The sequence below is a fragment of the Pseudophryne corroboree genome, chromosome 3 (assembly GCF_028390025.1).
Source record: "Pseudophryne corroboree isolate aPseCor3 chromosome 3, aPseCor3.hap2, whole genome shotgun sequence".
Lineage (NCBI taxonomy): Eukaryota > Metazoa > Chordata > Amphibia > Anura > Myobatrachidae > Pseudophryne > Pseudophryne corroboree.
This window is the reverse complement of record NC_086446.1, coordinates 173,364,121-173,373,603: the sequence shown is the minus strand read 5'-3', so window position 1 is coordinate 173,373,603 and position 9,483 is coordinate 173,364,121.

Here is a 9,483-nt window from a genome sequence, read left to right as displayed (position 1 = left end):
TGGCTGTATCTATATTTCATTCCTTTAAAATAATTTAAAAAAATAATATTATTTTAGAAATATGCACAGTTCAGTCACATAGAAACAGATGTGAGATAGTTGTTGTTGTTATTATTATTATTATTATTATTAACTTTTATTTAAATTGCTCCACATGGGGACTGCAGCACTTTATAAAGTACAAAGCACTTTGTAAAATACAAAAGAAAACAGTACAAACATTACATGGAAAATAGGGTGAAAGACAGTATGAATCATAGCAGAACATACTATACAACCTATATAAACACTGCAGCATACTGTATGTAGTCAACATACCACAAAAGCAGTGCTGGCTGAGCCCAAGGTTTCGGTGCCCTGCTTGTTAAGGCTTGCAATCTATAGGGGAGGGTCAGACAAACAAGGGTGACATATGGGAAAGACAGTGAGGAGCATAGAGCAGTATTTTAGTATGAACGTAGTAAAGCTTTAGCAAAGAAGAGGGTTTTGAGAGCCCATTTGAAGATTTGGAGAGAAGTTGAACATCTGGCATGTGGGCGTGTGTACTAAGCCTTTGAGAGTGATTGTGTGGAGACAGATAAAGTACCAACCAACCAGCACCTAACTGCCATGTTACAAACTGTGTTTGAAAAATGACAGCTAGGTGCTGGTTGGTTGGTAGTTAATCTCTCTCTACTTTAGGCTAGGTACATCTGTCCCATATAGAGGGAGATAGTTCCAGTAGCAGGGAGCAGCATGAGTGAAGTCTTGGAGGTGGGAGTGGGAAGAGGAATTCAGTTGGTTGTAGATATGGAAGTCTTAGCAGAATGAAGTGGGCAGGTGAAGTGTGGTTGGAGATGCAGGCATCTCAGATGTAGGAGGAGAGGATTGGGTAATGGATTTATAGGTGAGTATAGGTTTGGAGAAGAAGATGAGCCATGCAACATCTATGAGGAAAGATTGGAGTGGAGAGTGATGGAAGTTGGGGAGGCCAGATAGGAGGAGGTTAGAGATGAAGAGTGAGTAGATGATGTTTTTTCTTTCCTCCAGGGTGAGAAAGGGTTTGAACCTGGAGATATTGAAGGTGGATGCAGCACAACTCAGAGATTGATTGCATGTGGGATTTGAAGGAGAGGAGGAGGTCAAGAATAACTCTAAAACAGTGTACTGGTGAGATAGAGATTATGAGATTGCTACAGGATAGTGAAATTTAGGGAGGTGAGCAATCTCAAGAATGTAGGATGCAAAACAGCTCAGTCTTAGACATGTTAAGTTCAAGAAAGCATTGGGAGATCCATGAGGAAATAAAAAATAGATAGATAGTGGGAAATAGTGAGGAAAGAAGTGAGCGATCAGGGGAGGAAATGTAGAACTAAATATTTTCAGCATAGAGATTATATTGGTGTCCAAAAGAGCTAATAAGCTCACATAGGGGGGAAGCATAAAGGGAAAGAGAATTAGACCCAAGAACATAACTTTTGGAAATACCAACTGGTAGCAGAAGACGTGGAAAAGTGGAGTGATGAGAATAGCCAGAGAACGAGCAGTCAGAGACACAGGAGGACACACAGGCGAGAAGATTCTCCTAGAGGGTTAAGGATTTGCAGTAGAAGAGGGTGGTCCACAATGTCAAACGCATCAGAGAGTTCAAGGAGAATGAACAAAGAGTAATGAGGAGAATGAGCAAAGAGTACTGGCCCTTAAATTTATGGCAGTAGGTCATTACAGAATTTAGAAAAAGCCAACCGGGAGTAGGTCAAGCAAGGAGTGAGGGAAAAGAAAGGTGATAAACTGGTTGTAAACAATCTCAAGGAACTTGGAGGAAAAGGGGACGAAGGAGATTGGCTGTAATTGGATAGCACATCATAGTCAAGAGTGGGTCTTTAAATAATGTGAGAGAAAAGGGCATGCTTGAATGCAGGGGGAATGTTGTCTGGTGAGAAAGAAAGTTTGAAGAAATGTGTAAGATAGGAACAGGCCAAGGGAATGGGAGGTAGATGGGGGTGAGCAGTGACTGTATAAGGGTCATGACTTAATTTCCATAAACTGGGAAGAAGAAAGTCAGAGAAGGAGAATGTTGTAGGAAGGTAGAGAATGGAGGAGGAAGGTGGAGAAAGATTGGAGAAGAAGAGGCTTTATCGGAAGGAAGACATTATGATGTCACTTAGATGTGAAGTGACTTAGTATGGTTATATATTGTGTACACATAGGATAATGTGACTTTATAATTTGCCAATAACACAGTTTAAGTCTCTATACTATTGTGGAGTGTAAGCATTATCTAGTTATTTATATACTGTTTATATATTTATATACTTATATATCTTTATATATAAATGCGAAAGCCCACACTCACTCACTCACTCACTCACTCACTCACTCACTCACTCACTCATCACTAATTCTCTTACTTCCAGATACGTTAGGAAGTTGAAATTTAACATAGGTATTCTTCAGGTGGGAAATAGGAAAACTACATAATTAGAATTTAAAAAACCTCCCCTAAGGGGATAAACAGGGGCTGACATAATGATGTCATTACGATGCGTAGCTTGCGTTGCGTGAACGATAACGCCCAAATAGACATTCGAATCAAAATTAGAATTTTGTCCCTCCAGTGGGTAGAATTTAACAAACTACAAAAATGGTCCTGTCACTTTTACCGTATCTGCTACGGGTGCTCCTCAGGTAGCGCCAAGAACCATGGATTAATATTTACTTACATTAAGACGTCTCAAATTTACATCTCTATAGATTTACCAAATTTTCAACACTCATTTATAAGTACAACCGTGAAAATCAGAAAGTCCCATGCGAAGAACGGGTAGAACAGCTAGTTTATATACTCTATATGTAGTGCTTTACAGGGAATATTTAACCATTCACATTACTCCCAGACCAAGTGTAGTAAACAATCTATAACCCCTACCGACCATACACTGGCCCTCATTCCGAGTTGTTCGCTCGGTATTTTTCATCGCATCGCAGTGAGAATTCTCTTAGTGCGCATGCGTAATGTTCGCACTGCGCATGCGTCAAGTAACTTTACTAAGAAGAAAGTAATTTTACTCACGGCTTTTTCGTCGCACCGGAGAACGCATTGTGATTGACAGGAAATGGGTGTTACTGGGCGGATGTACGGCGTTTTAGGGGCGTGTGGCTGAAAACGCTACCGTTTCCGGAAAAAACGCAGGCGTGTCTGGAGAAACGGTGGGAGTGCTTGGGCGAACGCTGGGTGTGTTTATGACGTCAGCCGGGACCGAAAAGCACTGAATTGATCGCACAGGCAGAGTAAGTCTGGAGTTACTCAGAAACTGCTAACTCGGTTTTGATCGCAATATTGCGAATACATCGGTCGCACATTTAAGAAGTTTAGATTCACTCCCAGTAGGCGGCGGCTTAGCGTGTGTAACTCTGCTATAATCGCCTTGCGAGCGAACAACTCGGAATGAGGGCCACTATACTTTATTTTTGTAGTATGGGAGAAAACTAGAACATCTGCAGGAAACCAATGCAAACATAGGTAAAATATAAAAATTCCAAACAGGGTCCTGGTTGGTGCTAAGAGCAAGGCAGCAATGGTAACCACTGTACCAACATTCTGCACCTGGGAGCATATGCATCAGGTATGTGTTCCTTCCACAGAAATGCTGCTGTATTTTGAGTGGGACATATTTTGACATACAGTACTGTAAAGGATTTACAATGACAATGCATTGTTTTGCTGCCCTGAACAACATGGTTTTACCTTATTGCTGTTTTAAAAAAATGTACGAGTTTGGCCGGAGTGTCGGAGCTCCGGCCATCTCGCAAGCCATTACATCTGGCCCAATATGTTTGTTCAGGGCAGGTTGCACAAGGGAGGTTGACACTTACTAGGCACCAGTGAGTGTGCCAACCTGACAATGCCAGGATCCAGACATGGGTGCAATGCATTTTTACCCGAGTTGGAGGTATAAATTTAAACTTGCCTCTTATTGCATGTTAGAACACCCACACAGTAAAATGCGCTAAGTAGCATTAAACCCATATTGGGATCCCGGTGCTGGCAATGTGAAGTCGACACACTCACTGGTGACAGAGTGAGTGTCAACCTCCTGACCATATACTGCTCAGGGACAAAGCTCTAAATGAGAAACTAATGTATTGTATTAACAAAGACCTCACCTACTATTTGCTTTGTTAATAAAATCATAGGACTTTGCAATTCTTTAGGAGGAATTGCAAGTTCAATTGAAGTTTAAATGGAGTTGTCCTGTAGTGGGAGTAGGATGGATCTTGCAATGATAATTCTGGAGAATGCACAACTTGTCAATGTAAAATTATCCCTATCTCACAGGGACGTGTTTCTAAACCTTTAGGAGAATGTACACCTTGAAATGTGATAATTATATGCACTTGTATAAATAAAAAAGCAGAATGAGATTTTTCTTCTAAATGGACCTCAGCGTGTACAGAACATGCATGTAATATACTGTAGCAAATCAATGATCACCTTAATATTTTTTGAGCATGGAGTTAATGCAGGATAAAATTACCTAATTTGTGAAAAGCCAAACAAGTTCCAATTCCATTCACTCTCAATGTAATTTGCAGTTACCAGCCCACAGGTCTGTGTGGAGGAACCTTATAACTGTGAGTGTCATTTTCACATAATGGGGCCAATTCAGTAAGGTTAGCAAATTCTGCTAATCAGCAGAATTTGCTAACCATTAGCATGCATGCTGCCCAGCGCTGGGCAAGGCCGCCCAGCATGCTGACCGACGCCTCCCCCTGCTTCAAGCGGAAATTGCGAACAGCACGCAATTTCTGATTGTTAGCAGAAATTAAGGATGACTCCTGCCAGCGCAGCTTAGCTGCGGCCGCAGGAGTCCCAGCGCCATTTTTGTTGTCGCAGCGGCTGCGTGTGACGTCACGCAGCCGCTGTGGCCACACCCCCGACATTCCCCCATTCGCGCGTACCAGCCCACCGTTTGGGCTGGCACGCCCCCGCAACGCTCCGTTTCTACCCAGAAAACGGAGCGTTGCCGCCCCGTGACCGCCTCTGCCTGATTGACAGGCAGAGGCGATCGTAATTTCTGCGGCCCCTACGCAGAAATTGCGGGCAAATGTGCAGTAGGGCCTGCTGCGCATGCGCCCGCGGCCCCTCAGCAAAAATTCCGTACGAATAGCTACTTGCGATTCATACTGAATTTGCCCCATTATTTGTACATATTTCTGTATCTATCAGTACAACATGTTAGATAAATAACAGTTACATGCTGATTGGTTGCTTTGCACAACTTATCCACTATATCTCTCCCCAAGGCTTTATCTATCAGATCATCTGCCCCATAGAGGCTCAGTTAGAGATGGAGCAACATCTGTGTGTTATGAGAAACATAAGCATTTTTGCACATACTCCCCAAAAATGCTTAAGAGGGTATTCGGAGGTGAACGCAATAGGGAAAAAAATAATAAACAATAATAATAATAATAAACAGCCACACAGCAGCCATCTGTGCACGCATTGCATGCATCGTTCATGCGCAAACTTTCATTATGCGATCGCATCCCATAAGGATGCTATCGCAAAATGATTGCAAAACGGCGTGGCGTTGAGGGGTGTAGTGGAACAAGAAACGAAGGTGTATCATGGCCATTTTCGGTGTGGCCCGATGAAGTCTCCTGCATTTCCTGCAACAGGAAACATGGCGCTGGTGCTCCTGTATGTGCAGCCTGGCTGCGTATACAGGGGTCATCTCTATTTCCCGAATGTAATTGCAAACGCAATTCTGGGCAGCCTTGTCCTGTGCTGGGCGGTACCCAGCATGCGAATTAATCCTTAGCAGTTTTTCCTAATTTAGCAAAAACTGCTAATGACTTTGATTAACCCCCTCAGTTCATATGTATTGTTTTGCACATCACTGATAAGCATCTCCACCTGGCTAGTGCAGGCTAGATACAGTAGGAGCATGTTCATATAAATGCGATTTACAGTGAGTATATATGGACACATACATAGATGTGCTTGTCAGGATGAATGATGATGACCATCAGCAGTAATATCTTGGCACTTATGATTGGCTAATCACATATTTAATGGAGTAATAATACTATTTTCTTTCCAGCCGACTGTTCCACCCTTAAATCAGACCTTATGTATCATGCCTGGTCTTTCTGGTGCGTCGGCATAACTTAAATAAATCATATAGGCAAACAGTGGGTGAAAGACATACCCCTTTATTATATACAAACCACGCAATGAAAAATAACAGTACAAATGCAACAATAGCAAGGTGGTTAACGACAGCAAATACAATCAACTCCACCGGCATCCTTTCCCATTCATAACAATTCATAATACCGACTTCTGAGCTATGCTCTTTGCCTGAATTGCCGTCATGGTAGCGACTGAGCTCAATGTCTTTCCACTTTTGACAGGTGGCCAAAAGAACAAAGTGGGGTTACTGCTTGAATTTCGGTACAAGGCCAAAGGATACGGCGTGTGGTTGATAAGGCAGAGAATCAGTCCCTGGTGCATTTTTAGCATACCCTAACAGCAAAATGGTGGGTCAGATGTTACCTACTTCTGGGCTAGACATTGTCAGAGACTTAATATATTGGGGAAATTGCTGCATTTCAAGGCGGTTTATGAAGAGGCAACATTTTACTTGGTAAAAATCCTTGTATTTATAGCCATCCTGTTTGCTCTATCCACTATTTGACCTGCCATAACGTCAACCAGCACCTGTATTTTCTATGTTTCAACCTGGATGCTAAGCAGAAGAAAACATGTCAGGTATATATATATATGGCAGAGCTTTTTCATATACACTGGCCTTGAACATTCCAACAACTGTCCCGGTTTGGGTGGAATAATTCTGCTGGTCAGGTACTATCCTGTCGTCCCAAAATATCACACTGATGAAATGCATTGGAAAACTACCCTGAACCCTCTTATGATGGACAGAAGCTTTTTAAAAAACTTTTATTCTTGTACGTGTGTTACCTGCTCGAATTTACCCTGGACTTATTTATGTATTTTTATTAAACGCTGTGTAATATTTTGCTATATTATTGTGGAGTGTGATATTTTGGGAATACTCTAGAACCCATTAACACCCACTTACTAGCACAGTGTTATGAATGCATGCAGGTTAAGACATTACATACCATTTTTGCTTCTTCTTTTTTACTACATATTACCATGAACTAACATTGGTCTCAGAGCCGGCCCTAACCAATATGATGCCCTAGGCAAGACTTTGGCTGGTGCCCCCTAGCACCACCGCTGGTTCCGCCTCTGACCTTGCACCTCTTTCCCAGCACCATCACCCCTCACCCATAGCAGTCCTTATTTTGGTGTTTGTACCCCCTATATTTTAAATAGGAAGAGTTTGCACATTTGGCGCACAGCCCAAAAAGGGGTGTGTTTTTGCTGGCAAGGGGCATGGCCATACAATAGTAACCCCAATTCCAATTACGCCACACAGTACTGCAACTTCATTCACATTTGATCATGCGATAGTGTTCATAATTCATATTACATCCCACAGTAGTATCACTTTACCTTATAAACGTTACTACTCACAGTAGAGCCCCTTATTCACATTACATCACACTGAATTGCTCCTTATTCACATTATACCACACCCTATTACTCTTTATTCACATTAGATGACACAGTAGTGCCCTTTCTATATGCAACGCCACATAGTAGAGCACCTTATACACATAATGCCACACATTAGTAATGCATTTATACACATAATTTCACACAGTAATGCCCCTTACACATACGATACACATTATTAATGTCCTTATAAACATAATGCGCCTTACACATTATGACAACCTTTATTAATGCCCTTTTACACATAATGTCCCTTACACATAAGCCGCACATTATTAATGCCCTTATACACATAATGACACACATAGTGCCGCTACATATTAGCTGCACATTATTAGTGCCCCTATACGCATAATGACACACATACAGTAGTACCCTGTTACACATATGCCGCACATTATTAATGCCCCTATACACATAATGACACGCATAGTGCCCCTTACACATATGTTGCACATTATAAATGCATTTTTACATGACACACATAATGCTCCTTACACATATTCTGAACACTACTGCACAACCAACCCACTCACATGCACACAGCAATCACACTGCCACTAACACTGTGACCTCTGCCTCTGCTTGGATACAGATGTGTCCTCATAAATATTGCCTCAATGCTAACATCTGGCACCTTTTTTAAAGAAAATGCATCTTATTTGCATTGTTATGTGGCTAGGATGCACAAGCAGCTTCTACTGATTAAAATGATATGCAGCATGCCTATATACTGTGTGAGACTGTGGCTGTATCTGCATATGAAATGCTACACACAGAATATAGGCATGCTGCATATCATTTTAATCAGCAGAAGCTGCTGATGCCCCTAGGCATATCAAATGCCCTAGGCAATTGCCTAGTTTGCCTATACCTATGGCCGACTCTGATTGGTCTGAGGACTGAAGACTGCATTATTGAGATAAGTGATCTTTCTACTGCCCTCCCAGTGTATAGCATATTTAAAACACCCCCCCCCCTTTTTTTTTGGCATTAATAGGCGCTGCTCACTTTCATTTGTCCATATCCTATATTTATATTTGTTACCAGCAGCCACTCGTGATATAAAGGAATGCATAGAAAAGGATAGTCTTATTAAAACATTTGTTGAATTAGGTTATACACCTTTACAGATTATAATTGACCACTTTGTGCGCATACCAATACATTTATTACATGTGTGTATGTATGTATATATATATATATATATGTATATATGTATGTATGTATATATATATATATATATATATATATATACAGTATATATATATATATATATATATTAGCATTTGTATTCGGCACTCATGAAATAAACATCACAGTCAGCTGTATACACACACAAACACACACACACACACACACACACACACACACACACACACACACACACACATACATATATAATTCATCTGCCTTCTCTTTATTAGGGGCCCCACTGTCTTAATTCCCCCGGGCCCCCCATGGTCTTAATCTGGCTCTGTCTATAGCGTATGCTGGGAAGGATCCATATTGGATCCCTCTCAGCAAGATGCGAAAAGAAGCCCATAGGTTTATATGAGGTAACACCAGCAAAAGCTGACATTACCCTCTGCACCAGAGCCATGGTGACCAGGGCTTAGTACATATTGGAAATGCGGTTATAAACCCGAAAATGGGGTCTTTACCACAACCTGTGCTGTGTTTAAAAAAAAAATGCACTTAGGAGCTGGTTGGTTGGTACTTTTTTTCTCTGCAAGGCTTAGTATATAGACCCCCCAAAAAAGGTAATAAGTTGTAATTTACAAAAGCTCTAAATCTTGAGATGTGCAGGCTCGGGTTTTCTGAAAACCGAGCCAGTCTGAACTTCACGATACCGAGTGAATCTGAGCCTGGTGAGAAAACCCAAATTC